A 16,864-nucleotide genomic window follows, 5' to 3' on the forward strand; every position below is an offset into this window, starting at 1 on the left:
GTTCTAATGACAGATGGCATAAAGGAACACAGAGGACTGAGGGTCTCATCCAGCTGGACTGGATTAAAGTATCCAGGTGCCTGCCTCACAGGGCAGAGCCCAATCCCGGAAAGCATCAAGGCCTGAGCGCTGTTTAAAGTGGCTTTGTTCTTCCTCACGCCCAACCTGCAGCACAAGAATCTTCATTTTCATAAGATCTTGAGGCCTGAGAAACACTGTCTTGGCACATAACCCAGTGACTTCTAGGGACTTCCTCTAGGTTAAGCAATGATAGTTATGATAATTCTCTGTGGAGCACATACTCCATGCCAGGTCCCACAGTAGGCCTCATACAGATGGTATCTTACTTCATTCTTTGACAGTCCAGCAAGGCAGGCACCACCGCCTGTTTTCGGACATGAGGAGAGCAGTTCAAAGGAGAGCAGTTGGCAAGTTGTAGCCAAGCTGGGATTTCTTTTGAAGGGTCTAACTCTAAAAGCAAGGCTCTGACTGCTGCAATTCAGATGAACCTGGCCCCACCTCTCACCCACCTGGGCATGGTGGGTGTACGCATCCTGGCTCTTTAAAAGAAAGGCTCCGCCCACTTCTGCTCTCTTTCCCCCCTCCTGCTGTTCCTCCCTCCTTCTCTTCTGTTCTCTCTTTACCTCTCTTCTCCTTCCTTCCCTTGTTTTGTTGTCTCTCTCAATGACACATTCAATATGAGTCTCCAGGTCTGGTTCCCATCCACCCGCCATTCATCTCCCACTGTGCCTCAGGACCAGTGCTAGGCCTGCCACCCAAGGTCCCACGCCCTTACTCTGTATTCCTAACCCTGACAACTACAGTAACAGTGATAGAACCTTCCATACTGGGCCAGACTACAGCCTCTTGCCAACTCCCAGTACGGCCCAGAAATTTGCTTGTGGATGTATTCCCCAGGAGGTGTTCCAGAGGCTACCTGGGCCTGGCCTGCTATGGCTGGGCTAAGCTGGAAGCAGAAGGCTTTGGTATCTTTTGGGAACTTGTCCACCAGGAGGGGCTGGCATGTGCACCTGCAGGCCTGGGAACCACTTCACCCTAAGTTCAGAAATAAATCTCAGCTCTGGAGCCCAGAACTCAGGGCACAAGGGAAGAAAGCAGGGCGAGAGCCACTCTAATCCCCCTTATTATTGTATAATTCACTAATTTATGATGCCAACCCCCTGAGGAAGCATGGTTCTGCCAGCTCCACCTGGCCAGCCTCCTGGATTTTCAGTCAACTTTGGAAGGGTGCTCTGCACCAGCCACTTACAGCCCATTCCTCAACCAATCGTGAGTGATCTGAGGCACGGCACGCAGACACACGTCAGATGCTTCCCCACACAGTCAGTGTTCCTGCAGTGCCATGATTTGCCCTCCCACAGTCACAGGAGAACACTCAGTGCCACCCACAGGCCACCTAACTCTGCCCCTGTACTGAGAGGAGCACAAACTTGGCTAAGCATTGTTGGGAGGGGGATGTCACAGGCTTGGTGTGCCAGCCCACCCCTCAGAGCTCCACCGCTACTTCCGTGGAACTCCCAGCTTTTTTGGAAGCTCAGTGATGTTAAAGAAGCCTCCCAAACTAGTGACTTCATACACCAGGCATGCATCCCCAGAACTCTGGCCAGGCTGGCCGGCCAGCCCTGACTCCTGCCCCAGAGTTGGATCACACACAAACACACACACACACACACACACACACACACACACACACACACACACACACACACGCACACGCACACGCACACGCACGCACAGCAGAAACTGGGTAGCCCTCACTCTCACTTGCTCGGCAGCATTCATTAAGCCCCACGGCCTCTTCAACCTGTGGTTCCATTCTCTGCCCTGCAGCATCAATCAAATGGAAACAGTCCAGAGGAGATGTCTCAGTTGTAGGGTGGGGAAGGGGGCCAGGGGCTAGCATTCTAGTCAGTCATTCTTTTTTTTTTTTTTTTTTTTTTTTTTTTTTTTGGTTTTTACAAGACAGGGTTTCTCTGTATTGTTTTGGAGGCTGTCTCCAGCCTGGCCTCGAACTCACAGAGATCCGCCTGCCTCTGCCTCTCCAGTGCTGGGACTAAAGGCGTGCGCCACCACCACCCGGCTCTAGTCAGTCACTCTTTACTGCAATCAAACGCAGGACAAAATGGGACAGCGAGACATGCAGGCATGGCGCTCGCCCCCAGCCGTTCTGCCCATGGAAAACCTCCTAACAGGGACCAGGTCTGCAAAGCAGGGATCCGGGGCACCTGAAGCCCTGTTTCCCCCCTTCTAACAGGGAAATAATAAAAGTCCAACACAGTCTTAAAAAAACAAGAATTGCCCACATAAAATGATATTCCACAGGTGGAACAAGCTGAGTGTACAATTTGCCTCTGACTGGAGTTAACAAGGAAGATACTGTGGGGATGGGAGGAAGGATAGAGAGATGAGGACAAAGACGAAAGACACAGAACAAGAGAGGAAGAAAGGAAGGGAGACACAGAGAAGTGGGAGGGGCTAACCTCCGGGCATGTGTGGACCAAGCTTTGCTTTGACTCAGTCATTCAGACATCCCACCAGCCCCAGGCCTTTGCCTATTACTTCACTGTCTCGCCCCTACAACTCCTGTGCTCCCCGGTCCTCAGTCTCTTTTGGGATGCCTTTGGGAACTGGCAGCAGCTCTGGACTCTCTCCCAGAAAAACGTCGTTATCCACTTACAAGGCTTCTCGAAACTTCAGTGGCTCCCGGGCTCCATATTGGGAACCAATCGCATTAGGAAACTCTCCATGGACCAAATAAAAACATTTCAATTAAACTAAGTTAGATTAGAGAAAGGCAGGAGAGGCCAGGTGTGCTGGAATGTCGGCACTTGGGAGGCGGGGGCAGGTGGATCTCTGTAAGTTCAAAGCTGGTCTGGTCTACAGAGCGAGTTTCAAGGCTCCCAGCCCCCTAAAAAGGGAGGTGGGATGTGGCTCAGGGTTAACACCAGCATTATTAAGGGCACTCGAAGCCTGCCAGGTGAAGGAGGAGACCCAGGGCCGTGCACGGGCAGACAGTATGGAACAGTAAAAGGCCCGTTGCTGGCACAGGCAGCACTATATGCTTGTGAATTCACCCTTTACATATCCACGGAACTGGTAGATAACAGTGGTTCTAAAATCTGACTGTGCTTAAGAATCACCAGTGTGTTTGTTTAAAATGCAGACGGCAACTTAAATTTTGAGTCTATTCCTGTGGGTTTTCAGGTGACATCCTTGCAGGAAATCATAAGCCTTGGGAGGCTAAGCTTCTGAGCCTGTTAGCTGATTCATGCTGCTCGTGTTGAGGCAGGACTAGGCATGTGTGCAAGGATACTACCCGACTAGCTTCAGATCCTGCGCTGTAAAAAGGTGAAACCCTACAGGGTCCTGGAGGACAATGTTTCCCATCTCTGGCTATGCACACAAAGCACAATGTCACAGGAGTGAAAATGCCATAAAGAACCTGCTACTTTGTATGCTCACCTGAAATAAAATTTTAAAAATTACCAGGAGTATTTCCCATAATCCAAATTCCTAGGTCACAGGCTGCTAAGGATCACACACACACACACACACACACACACACGTATGTCTGGTGATTCTGACACTGAGGCAGTTTTCAGGACTTGTGGGGCTTGGTGGCTCACACCTAGAAACCCAGCACTTGGGAAGCTGAGGCACAACTAAAATTTTGAGGCCAGCCTGTGCTACATAACAAATAGAAGACCAGCCAAAGCAGGATATGGGGCAGGATAGCCTTATTTTGTTACAGTACCCACATGAAGGTACTGGGTTTATTATAAGAATGCTTTCGCCGGGCGGTGGTGGCGCACGCCTTCAAATTAATCCCAGCACTGGGGAGGCAGAGGCAGGCAGATTGCTGTGAATTCGAGGCCAGGCTAGACCAACAGCCTCCAAAACAATACAGAGAAACCCTGTCTCATAAAACCAAAAAAAAAAAAAAAAGAATGCTTTCAAAAATTCAAAACGTTCTTAGAATTCAACAAAAATCAGTAGACATTGCCGGAGCTTGGGTCTGTCTGTTTGCTGTCATCTGTGGTGCTGGGGTTGGAAGCCTGGGCCTCTCACACACTAGCACATGATCTGCCCCTGAGCTACATACACCCTGCAGGGTCTTCACTCTCTTCTCTGAAGCGACTGAGTGGAGAAGGTAAAGACAGTGGCCTCTTGGCTCACTGTCCCTCCCTCGCCCTGGGACACTGGACCAATGCAATCTACCCCTGACTGTGCAGTGACACGGAGCTCGTTGGAAGGCACAGGCCAGGGATGAAGAAACCTATGGAAAGCAGGGAGCCACTCAGCCCAGAGCACATGAGGAGATGCCCTGCGATCTTCTAGAACAGGAGGAACACCCACACGGCAAAGATACCACAATCGGCCCTGTTCACACTGGATGCGGCACCTAACTATGGGATGGGGTCCAAGGGACACCCTGGAGAGGCAACCTTGTTTCTGACTGCTGGACAGTGACACGAGAACTCCTGCACACACTACAGATCCTCCACCCGGAAGGCCATCCACAGTGATTTCTGTCTAGAATCCTCTTAGCCAAAGCACTCTCATTTATCCTACTTCCTCAATATGAGTATGACTTTCTCTCCCCCGCCCCCACTCAGGGCTGGGAATTGAACTGGGGACCTTTAGAGCATCCCTGACCAAGTATCTTTTACACTCTGATTTGATAAAATTTGAGTATTTTACAGTGAACACACTTTGTATGAAAGGTATTTCCCACTTGAAAATTTTTGAGTGGATTAAAACTGACAGCGGTCTAGACGTGAGGAAGTAAGGTCTATCGCATCCATTCATCTCTGGGCGCTCTGAGAGGTGGGTTACTCTGTTTCCCAGATTCGGAAGCTGCTATGCAGACAGGTGATTTCCTCAGGGTCACAGGGTGAGGAAATAGCACAGCTGGACCAAAGTCTAGGTCCCACTGCTTCTCCCCTGATGTTGCATGGGCAGATTCCCTCATAGATCAGGGACTTGGGCCTACGGATTGACTGCTCTGTGATGAAGTCGCTTCCACTCTGAGTCTCTACAGCTTCCCTCACTTTGAGTAGAAACTGGGTGAAGAGATGCATGCTTGATGGGTTTCTCTGGATACCGCTGCATTTATTTATTTATTTATTTATTTATTTATTTATTTATTTATTTATGTGTGTGTTTGGTTTTGGTTATAACTAATGTTCCTCATTACTTTAGGAACTAGAGCACATACAGACAACGTCCATCTGGACTTACAGTGCTCACTCAGACTGCAAGTAGATTTACTGCCAGAATTTATTCTTCTATTTACTTTGGATTGTCTTAATTTCTTACAGTTGGATCACATTGGGATCTAGCATGTGTTTCTTGTAGTTTTAAGATGATCTGGTGGGGTCTAACAGGGGAAGCCAGGTATTTTTGAGGAATACTAGGCTATACAAGGTAGGGATGTCATATGATATTTTATTGGGGAGAAGTCACTTACATGAGAAGCCTAGAAACTAAAGTCAGAGCTCCTGATGCTCTCCAAGACCCAACCGGAACCCCAAGAGAGAGTGAGTGTCTCCCCTGCACAGCTCTTTATTTCCCACAACCATATGCACCTGTAGCCACACCCAAAGTGGGTGTGGTCAGCAGCACAGATACCTAAGATCTCTCCCTACAAGGTATGGTGATACACATCTGTAATCCCAACACTCAGCAGGCTGAGGTAGAAGGGGCATGTGTGTGGAGCCTGGCTGGGTTATATAGTGAGATTTCTCTCTCTTCTCTCTCTCTCTCTCTCTCTCTCTCTCTCTCTCTCTCTCTCTCTTTCAGACCTAATTCACTTTTTCTTGTGTAAAAACCCTTATGTGGTAGCCACAGCTGGATTCTGGGTCTTCTGAAAAGGGCCTCTGCTGAGGGTTTACACAAGATGGTCAGTGACTTCCTGATAAGGAGACTGGTGAACACAGTTCATAGTTCCAGATCAAGTTAGAGATCAAGTAGCTGTAGGTCAAAGGTGGCCTTGGCAAAGTTGCCCAGGGTGACAGTGCAGCCCCTGGCTGATGTGTAGCAGTCATCAACACTGCCCATCATCAACAGCTTCTTGGGCACAGGAGCAGAGATAAGGCCAGTGCCTATGGGGGCAGGAATGAGACACACCAACACAGAACCACAGCAGCCTGTCACCTTACACAGAACAGTGTGGGACTTGCCAGTCTTGTTCCCCGGTAGCCTCTTCCTACAGGGACAATGGAAAGCTTGGCTACTTCCTTAGAGCACTTAACGCCAAGACCAACATGACCATTGTAGTCTCCAATAGAGACAAAAGCCTTGAACCTTGTCTGCTGGCCATCCTGAGTCTGCGTCTGCACTGGCATGATCTTTAGACCCTCACTCTTTAGGGAAAAAAAATCAATAATCTTGGAGAGGGAGAACAGGTAGCTCTCCTCCAGGGGCTTGATCTTCATGCCTTGACCAGGCGGCCCAGCTTGATGACAGGGATCCACTCCTTGCCTTCAGCTTTACCTCCACGAGCCAGGCAGCCACGACCACTGCCATAACTGGGGCCCCTAAAGCCACTACTGAATCCTCCTGAGATGCCTCTTAGCCCTGGGCGCCTGCACCCTCCCAGCCCTTCCGCTGAATCTAAGGAGTCATCTGCCAAATTTGGTGTTTTCCCGAAGAAGCAGTCTTCTTTTTTCATTTTGTTTCTTTGCTTCTGCTTTGCCTTTTTGGTGTTTTATCGGTTTTATTTGTTGGTTTGTATGATTCGAGGTCTGCCTATATTGCCCAGGTTAGCCCTGAATTTGGTCAATTCTCCTGACCAAGCAGGGATTAAAGCTGTGAGCCACCATACCTTTTTTAAAATAAAGAACAAATTAACTGAAGAATTTCTCATCAAAATAATAAACCTTAATAGTGAAGGCTAGCTAGCCAGAAAGCACTAGAATCTGCTTGGCTTTGCCTCCCCAGCCCTGGGATTACAAGCAGGCACCATGCCCCCCTTTTAGTATGGGTTCTGGGGTTTGAACACATCTTCAACCTTTCAAGGGGAGCGCTGAGCCATCTCCCCAACCCTTGAAAGGCATTGCAACACAATGATAATTATTTTGTAACTGTCAGGAATAGCATGAGGAAAGGGCCAGGTTAGGGATATTGCTCAGTGGGAGAGTGCTTGCCTAGCATGTGTAAGGCCTTGAGTTCATCCCCAGCACTCAAAGGGAAACAAATCTGACTTCAGCTTCACCTCCAAATCTGCAACTCAAGACATGCTGGGAGGCAGAAGCAGGAGGATCCAGAGTTTGGAGCCAGCTGGGCATGGTGGCACATGGCTTTAACCCCAGGACTGGAGTCAGAAGCAGATGGGTCCCAGAGGATTTGACACCAGTCTGTTATACATAGTGAGTTTCAGGTCAGCTAGGGCTATATAGGATGACGAGAGAGAGAGAGAAAGAGAGAGAGAGAGAGAGAGAGAGAGAGAGAGAGAGAGAGAGAGAGAGAGAGAGAGAGAGAGGAAGGAGGAGGAGGAAAGAAGGAGGAGGAGGAGGAGGAGGAGGAGGAGGAGGAGCAGCAGCAGCAGCCTAGGCTACATAACATCTTATTTTCAATAATCACCTCCCACCCCTGCTCCTTATAAAGAGAAATATACAATATTTACTGTTTCAAAGAATAGTTTTATCTGGGCCATTTGGTAAGCAATGCCTAACCAGGGCTCTGTGAGATTCTGATGTGCCAATTAATGTAGACAAATACCTGAGGGTCTACTAGAAATGAACTTGGCAACATTAAGAGTGGAGGAATGGTACACACCCATGCACACTATTCATGCAGAATGTTTAAGTGATACATTTTTTTTTTCAGAGAAATGTGAGATTTCCCTTCACATCTCTACATTCTGTTTGGGCTGAAGACTTCTGAGACAGACATTATTTTCTCATGCAAAGCATGGCCACATGCACAGATAATCCAGGCTCCGGGCTAGGCAGAGACCCCAGCTGTCCATTTGTGCTGCTGATCCAGCCTGTGAGTGACCTACGGCCCCGAGACAAGGGAACTTTGCAGGGTGTGTGATGGGAGAGGCACCCTGGAAACCCTGCCAATGTAAGCGGCACGGCCACCACACCACAGGCCGAGCTGGCCAGAGTTCTCTGGGGGAGAGAAACGCTGAAGTTCTGACACTGCTGGCTGCTTTCTTCCTCTACAGCATATGAGGGGGTTGGGCCCCAAGTGCTTGTGACTGGACAGGAGTCGGGGTTGGGGATTACTTGTGTGCCTAGCCACAAGTCCCATACAGGATCTTGGAACCTTTTAAAAGTTATTTTTTGCCGGGCGGTGGTGGCGCACGCCTTTAATCCCAGCACTCGGGAGGCAGAGGCAGGCGGATCTCTGTGAGTTCGAGGCCAGGCTGGTCTGACAGCCTCCAAAACAATACAGAGAAACCCTATCTCGTAAAACAAAAAAAAAAAAACAAAACAAAAAAAGTTATTTTTTAGATCATAAACTAACAAGAGGAAAGTCAGTTTCTGCTGAGCTCAAAGCTGTCTGAGACCTCTAAACACTATCGCTCAATTTTACCTCTGAACATAATATATGACATAAATGTGGTTATGTTTTCAAGAGCAGAAAAGACACTTTTATGCTGCATATTTTTAAATGAAACGTGGGCTAGTGAGGTGGCTCAGAGGGTAAAGTAACCAAGCCTGATGACGTGAGTTCAATACCAGGACCTACACCGTGGGAAGAGAGAACCATGGGTTGTCCTCTGATCTCCACAGGTGGACTGTGGTACACACGCCTCTCCACACCCAGAGAGAAATATAAAAACAATTAAAATAAGCATGCATTGTTCCAAATATAAAATTGTAACTTATGTTCAGTATCTAATGAATACAAACATGAGATAAAAATATGGAAACGACGAGACTAGTTATCCTTTATTTCTCTGAATGGCAGGGTTCTGAGTGATTTTCCCCTCTGTTTGCTTTCATCCTTCAGACTCTCTGAGAGGGGAATGTATTGCTTTGAGAAAAAACGATTTCATTTTTCCATGTTGGCCAGATCTGCCTGGACAGGCTGACCCCTCACCTGTCTGTACCATCCCACACGATCAAGGAGGTCTTTGATGCTCTCCATGCTTGCCATGTCTTTTGAGGACACAGCCATGAGAACGTTTCTAGTTCAACATCTCCCTGTGCCCTATGGACACAATCTCTGGACAGAGATGGGCATGCAGAGCCAGGTCCCCAGGGAGCCTGCTGGCTCACAGGTTTCCCACGAGGTCCTGTCCTGGGAGATCCATCTTTGGTAGCGAGGGAGGGGGACCCTTAGCAAAGGCACAAAAGGATGGCAGGTGACAGCACAGCTGTGAGCTGAAAGGATGCTGATTTTTTTGTTGCTTCATTTTTTTGTTTTTTGTTTTTGTATCCCGACCAATGCAGACACTAACTTTTATGATTTATGGTCTTCCTTCTCCAGCAGTCCATCAGAAGAAAACACTACCATTTCTTCTACACTGTCATCCCAAATGACTTCTAAAAGCCTCTGAAACCTCTTATTCACAGAGTTTTATTAAAAAGATTTCCACAAATGGCCCCCGGAATCAGGACGTAACCCACATGGTGGTAACTGTCCTAAATATAAGACTTTGGAGTTTGCCAGAAAAAAAAAGAGTGCACATTGCGCCAAAAGAAGAGCTAGTATCAGGCCGGGCGGTGGTGGCACAAGCCTTTAGTCCCAGCACTCGGGAGGCAGAGGCAGGCGGATCTCTGTGAGTTCGAGGCCAGGCTGGACCGACAGCCTCCAAAACAATACAGAGAAACCCTGTCTCATAAAACCAAAAAAAAAAGCTAGTACCATATCACCCACACAGGATACCTCCATACCCCCACACCTCCACACCCCATACCCCCACACTCCATACTCCAATACCCCACACCCCATACCCCCGATACATACCCACACAATACCCCCACACACAACCCCAAACACCTCCACATCCATGGGAAAATGCTACCCTTTGAGGACAAAGAATGCTGTCTCCAAGGTCTACGATACAAACCCCTCTGGAAGCCTGGGGAGTCACAGGGCCTCCTGAGCTGTGCTCAGGCGAAAGCCACATCAGGAAACAGTGGGTGTGACTCTCCTTAGGCTGGCAGCACTTCCTTCTAGCCCCCTGTCACTCGCCGTCCTACACCAGGGCCTAAGCACCACACAGCTAACTCTGCACTTCTGGAATTTTCCATGCACATTCTCACTTCTGAGTCTGCATTCACAGAGTTCGCTTGCCCTTCCAGGCTCACTATCAGGTGAAGTCCTGTGCAACCTCTAAGCTGCACATGCTTTAGGTAGTGAGAACCTCAGGTCAAGGTCATTGCACACTGCTCCCAGAAGTCAGAGATTTTCCCTCATAACTTCCCCAGGGCATAATAGCTGCCTAGGTAAGGGGAGGTGGGGCCTTATTCTTGTGTCTTATAAAAACTGAGCACATAGTGGAACTCAAGCAAAGGTGTTTTGGTCAACTGATCAAGTGAAGGAGAAAGAAATAAAGGCAGGCTGGGGGGGGGGACGACACTGGAGACAGGGACAGATGGGATCAAGGAAGGACAGGAAATAAAGGAGCCCAGGAAAGAGTGTCAGTTAGATAAGCCTTAAAATTCACCATGACAAAATATTTTTTTAGGAAAACAAACACATTTTCCCATTAAAGCTAAATGTTCATTTTGTTCCCCTTTGGGGGTGATGGCAGGGTTGTTCTGAGAAAGGCTTCATGGTGTAGGCTAGGCTGACCCCAAACTCTGACCTGCTTCAGACCCCCAGTGCTGGGGCTGCAAGAATGCACCAACTTACCTGGCCCCAGGGTTTCCCTGCCTTTCTCCGTTTACTTTCAGCCCTGGGGAGTCCTGGTTGTAATTTTTAGTATAGCCAATGATTGCAGGATGCTCTTTGGACATGAGCCTTTCTCTTGGTACTATTTCCAGGTATTGTAATCATGAAGTCACTGTTTTCCCAGAGAAACACCTGACACTCCTTTCTCTATAGCCTGCGAATATTCTACAGTGTATGCATCTGGGACCCTTTCAGTCTTCTTGGAATATGTTCACAATGCTAATTCACACCTTCTGACTACTGCAACTAACGGCCAGCCCAGAAAGCTACCCCTCCAAAGATAGCGAGGGGGTTCTTTAATGTTTATTTTGACACTGTCAGAAATCACACTCCAGCAACCAACCAAGAGAAAACACTGTTATCCTTCTGCATTGTTATCCCAAATGGTTTCTAGAAGGCCCTGAAATCTTTTGTTTATCATTTTACTCGGGTTTTCACAAATGCCCCTCCCACCCTTGGAATCAGGGACATAATCCACACAATAGCGACAGTCCAGAACACAAGACTTTTGGCTTTGCTAGAGAAAGGAAATAGCACACTCTCCAGAAAGATGCCCCACCCCCAGATGGAAAAATGACAGTTTGAAGGCATGAAGTAAATAGAATTACATATTTTTAAAATGTGGTCAGTTTGTCATATGAAATTAACACAGAATTCCTGAATCAAGACAACAGATTAAACACACGTGCAAGGTTTTATTTCCTCTCTAAATTGAATTGATACACAGCAAAGGCTTTTTGGTTGTGCTTTTTTAAGGATATAAATCCGTAAGATTTATATAAGATAGCAATAACATTTTGGAAGCTAAAAAGTAGACATGTGAGCGCTGGTGCTGACTGAAGATCAAGTTAGCTAAGGAAGAAGCTGAGAGCCAGCATAGTCCATCTGAGAGGATGCACACAGACCTCGGGACTCTAACAGACTCCGTGTGGAAGGCTGAGAGATGGCAGGCTACAATAAAAAAAGACCTGGAGAAGATACCGCTGTCACCAAGCAGCTGGTACAACCCAAAAGAACCACAAGTCTAGAGGCTGCTTTGGAAAGAGATGGCCTTTTTTTTACTGTACCATGAAAGTAAAAGCCACCCAGCCCTCCTCCTCAACCCAGACTCCATAGCAAGGTATTGTGGGTAAGAGCTTACATTATTTGAGTCTCATCTGTCCTTCTGATTGGGAAAGTATTTACCACTCACTGCCTCAATTTTCCCATCTACAAAATAGGAATAATCAAAGCATACACTTACTGTGTAAGAATTAAACAGGCACAAATAAAGCAAACAATAATAATAAACATCATTATCATCATCATCATTATCATTACTATTATTATTATTATTATTATTGGCCTGTGTAGTGCTTGGTAAAGAACAACTGTTGTCATGATCACTACAAGTAAGTGGTAGCCACACATGACCCTATTTTGCAAACTTTTTCTATCCAAAGGGTCTAGCTGTGCTCAGTCCTCATACAGGTGTCTGATGGCCACAGCTTTCCCATCTTCCCCTAGCTGCAGAGTTTGGATGAAACAAATGATATCTGTAACAACTTGTCTAAATTTTCCACAACTAGGATTAAGGCGTGGGTCCCCCAACATTGCACACTGAGCTTGTGGTAGGCTGTGATGTTACCTTCATCACCAGCCAGCATCAGGCCGGGTCCTGGGCAGAAGTGTGAACACACAGCTGTGAGCAATGCTCACACAGCCACAGGATGAGGAGCTGGGAGACGTGGGTTCCAATGGCAGCTGTGAGACCCAGAAAATGGCCTTCCAGCTCCCTGTGCCCAGTTCCTCACTCGAGGTACTGTGTGGGTACATTCTGGTGGTACGCCCTTAGGTTCCATAGAGCAGTGGTTCTCAGCTCTCCTAATACTGTGATCCTTTAGTATAGTTCCTCATGGGTAGTAATTCTCTCCCAACCATAAAATTATTTGCGTTGCTACCATATAGCTGTAATTTTGCTATTGTTATGAATTACAAATATCTGTGTTTTCCTATGGTCTTAGACAGGCCCATGAAAAAGTTGTTCCACCCCCCCAAAGGGTCACAACTCACAGGTTCAGAACCCCTGCCATAGAATTATACAGAGGAAAGAGGCCAGTTATGGGGTATCAAGTCTACTCGGAACACATCGCTTCATCTAACTTCAGGGCTAGTGCTTGCTGGCGTATGTTTCCCATCTCCTTGTCTAGGCAGGACCTGTAACAATGTTATCACTTTTTAAAACATATGCCTGAACTCGTTCCTTTTCCAGACAATTGGCAGGTGCCCAGTTAATAGATTATTTCACCAGACAGCTGAATGCATTGGCCATTGGTCAAAAATGACATCACCGAAACCCAATGTGCTGTCACTGGAGTAGCCTGATGAGAAACAACGGGCTATCGGCTAACAAATGGCAATTTACATCCCATCATCCTCCATTTGCCTTGCCGGGTGTCTGGTCCCGAGCAAAGGAGGGTCTGCTTGGGTCAGGCTGGCTTTAGTCTTCGTCCCCTCAGGTTGGTGTGTGAACTGACTACTCATGTCCTACATGCACTGATCCCCAGCCAGACTCCGGCTCATCTATGGGAGTGTCTGGCCAACATCCCAGATCCCTGCGTGGCTGGAAAGAACAAATCAGGAGCCCCCCCCCCGTCCCAGATGTCTAGATTCCGGTTTAATTTACTTACATGTGGATATGGGTAATACAACACATGTGTACTAAAAGGGGAGGAAAGAGGGAGGAGGAAGAGACACCGCTGTTCCTGAGGCTGTGACGCAGATGCTGTGCTGTGACCTGGGGTAGGTGAGATATAGAGCCTGTTCTCCCTGTGACTCACCCCTACTCTGTCATGAAATGTAACATACAGCCTGTTCTCCCCATGACTCACCCCTACTCTTCTATGAAATGTAACATACAGCCTGGTTTCCCCGACTCACCCCTACTCTTCTCTAAGTGCCTCCACTCCTTGCAAACAAGAAAATTCAGGAGGAAGACTTTCAAAGCCACAGTTTCTCACAGCTGTAACCCGTCTTCCTTCCTTCTGCCCAAGAAGGTCTGACTGAACGTGTAGCAGGACCCCGCCCAGGGCCGGCCCTCTGTGAAGGCACTGTGAGACCCTTGTGAGACCCTGCCAGCTGAGCCTGTGCAGACGGAGTACCTGAGAACGCTGCCAAAACAGGAAGGCCGGCGCCTCTCCGGGGGAGCCTGAGGAGGATCAGCCACGTACGTCTGCAGACCAGGGGCCAAGGGTGACAGTCCTCTACCTCTGCTGAGGTTCTAGGACCTTTCTATAGAGTCCTCATCACTCTGGTTCCTTCATTTGCTCAGTTAACAAACCCTGCCTAGGCCCCAGACTGTCGCTGGGGGACGCAGGTGCTTGAGGCCTATCCTTGTCCCCAGAGCATTCCTGTTGTCGGGACAAGCCACCAAAGGGACAACTCCAGCAACTGGGCCTCCTCTGGAGCCCCACCCTCTCGGGCCCACTGTGACACCCCAGCAGTGTGCCCCAGATCACTGCCAAAGCACATGTCGGGTGTGAAGCCAGGGACCAGGCGTGGGGATTCAGGCAGGCCCAAATTCACCTCTCCCTCAGCACCGGCATCGTAGAGCTTCCGGATTCTGGCCCAGTATCTAACAAGAACTTGTCACACAGGCCCTCTGTGGTGAGTGGCATATACTGAGCTCCAATATAGATGAATGAACAAACTCTTCAAGACTAAAATGTCCATGATGCCTGCTTTCAACTCATCCAAACACTTGTACATTCTCTATGTCTATGTCCACAAGGCATCAAGTCTTTAGCTAGATAAACTAACATACAATTAGTGGTAAAAATTTTAGTATACCAAGAGAGCTTAGGACAGCAACAGAAATGATCTGGGCCAAGTCAGAAACCCCCATACACTGCTCATTCCAACGACCCAGCCATAGAAACAGAAGGAAAGCAAACCAGAAAGAGAGGAATCGGGTATGAGGACAGATGGGGGAGAAGCAGAAGATAGGAACAGAAGTAATAATAAAACATCATGGTGGCACTCCCTTTACTCTCAGAGGTATAGGCAGGCAGATCTCCGAGTTTAAAGCCAGCTTGATCTACACAGCATGTTCTAGACCATCTAGGGTTACCTGGTGAGACCCTGTCTCAAAACCAAAGAAATGCTATTTGTCACTTCCTCTTACCTTTTATACTACGACCTCAAATCTTGAAGGTTTGCTCCCCACCAGCAGTTGCAATCCTTGTCTGTTTCTAAGATGGCATACCTTGTTAGGGAATCCTAGGAAATGGTGGAAATACTTACCTACAGCTTCTGGCCTGCAATGCAGAGGACTAGCGTGGGGACATCCAGTGCCTAGATTTGCCTCACCACCATGCCCCAGGAGGCTGCTGCTGGAGACCCCAGAGGTGAGAGGCAGGCTGCACAGGAGTGGCCTGGATGGCCTGACACTAACTCCGCCTGATTTAGAACCCGAGCTTAGCATCCCTTGGCTAAGTTTGTCCATGATCTCTGTTCCTGGTGGCACTGAGAGGAAGCACGCTTTGTCACAACCCCGCCTGGTGTTCACAGCCCTCCATCTCATCTCTTGTCTCCCCATCAAGGGGCTCAGCTCTGACCACCTGACCATGCAAGAGAAGACCTCGGGGTCTCAGGTCCTCTGGATCTGAAAGAATGTATAGGGATTCCACCTTCATCCAATGGCACACGGTGGTAGCGGGTACTTCTGAGATCACACTGGCCAAGCCACATGCTATGTAACCTCAGGGAATTTTACAAGCGCTTTGGAACTTCAGTTCCCTTGTCTATAAAGTGGACATTGTCATGTTAACATCACCCTCCCACTGGTTGTTTCAAGGGTGACTAGGGTAATACATGCAGAGAGCCTGCAGCTGGTGTTGCTTCCTGTGTCCTCACATGTGCGCTCTCTCTCTCTCTCTCTCTCTCTCTCTCTCTCTCTCTCTCTCTCTCTCTCTCTCTCTCTCTCTCTCTCTCTCTCACACACACACACACACACACACAGAGCAAGGATGTGTGAGTATAACTCTTGGCTGGGTGTCAGTCACTTGAGAAGTTTGAAACAAAGATCAGCCCCCTACTCTCAGCACATTCTAGGCCACTCTTGACTCCAGGTCTCTGTGAGCCCAAGCACTGACAGCCATGGTCTTTGTTCCCACTGTACCTCACTGCCCATCTCTGAAGGCGGCAGGGCAAAGGCCTGTGCAAGCAGAGGACACTGGGCAGGGATCTCCCACCCCAAGCAGTTTGGAAATACAGACGGAGTCTCCACCCAGAGGCCCGGGACTGACCCAGGGCTTGGGATTCTCCCTGGTTTCCCTCAGGCTCTATACGGGTGCTTTTGGGTACAGGCAGGGTTCAGGGCCCTGGGGACCAAGGCTGGAGTGAAAGTTGGGCCCCTCACTGAAAGCGTTCTTTGTCTACTCCCAGACTCAGCCTCTCTCTGCTGGACCAGCAAGGAGCTAGCTGCACACAGAGGCCTGAGTTCTCAGAAACCACTTCCCCTCTCCAGGCTGCTGCTTCTGCCTCTCTGAATTAACCTTGCTCAGCCCCTGCCCAGTGTTGTTTATGAGGGTCACTTGCGAGCTTGTGTGTGACAGTACTTGATGAATAGCACAATCCATCTCTGGTCCCAGCGCAAAATGTAAACACCAGCTGGGAGAAGCAGTCCACACACAAGAGTGAGCATTTCCTCCTAGGACTAGGGACGGAAAAGGCTTAAGTGAGCTGCCCTGGGATAAGGCCTCCAGCCCAGAGGCCGGAGAACAAACAGACAACAACTCCACACAGAGGCCACTGAGGGCACTGCAAAGCCCTTCGGGCAGGCCTACCCACAGCCCAGGAAACACTTGGAAACAAAGCACACAGAGCTGATGTCTACCACAAGGGGCCAGCCAGATGGGAAGGCACCAGACTGGGAAGGTAATGCCACAGTGGTAACCTGGCCCCCGTTTCTATTCCAAGAGTGAAGCAGGGTACTAGAGATGGGGTACAA

General features: G+C 48.6%; 1 protein-coding gene and 1 pseudogene across 3 annotated transcripts in view; both read right to left on the minus strand.

Annotated features, from left to right (window-relative positions):
- Positions 1-16,864, minus strand: part of Slc12a8 (solute carrier family 12 member 8) — a 153,524-nt gene that overhangs the window by 92,774 nt on the left and 43,886 nt on the right. The gene's annotated exons all lie outside the window — the stretch shown is intronic.
- LOC121141958 lies at positions 5,855-6,535 on the minus strand (annotated as a pseudogene).

Source organism: Mesocricetus auratus, unplaced genomic scaffold, assembly GCF_017639785.1.
Source record: "Mesocricetus auratus isolate SY011 unplaced genomic scaffold, BCM_Maur_2.0 Super-Scaffold_100008, whole genome shotgun sequence".
NCBI classification, from domain to species: Eukaryota; Metazoa; Chordata; class Mammalia; order Rodentia; family Cricetidae; genus Mesocricetus; species Mesocricetus auratus.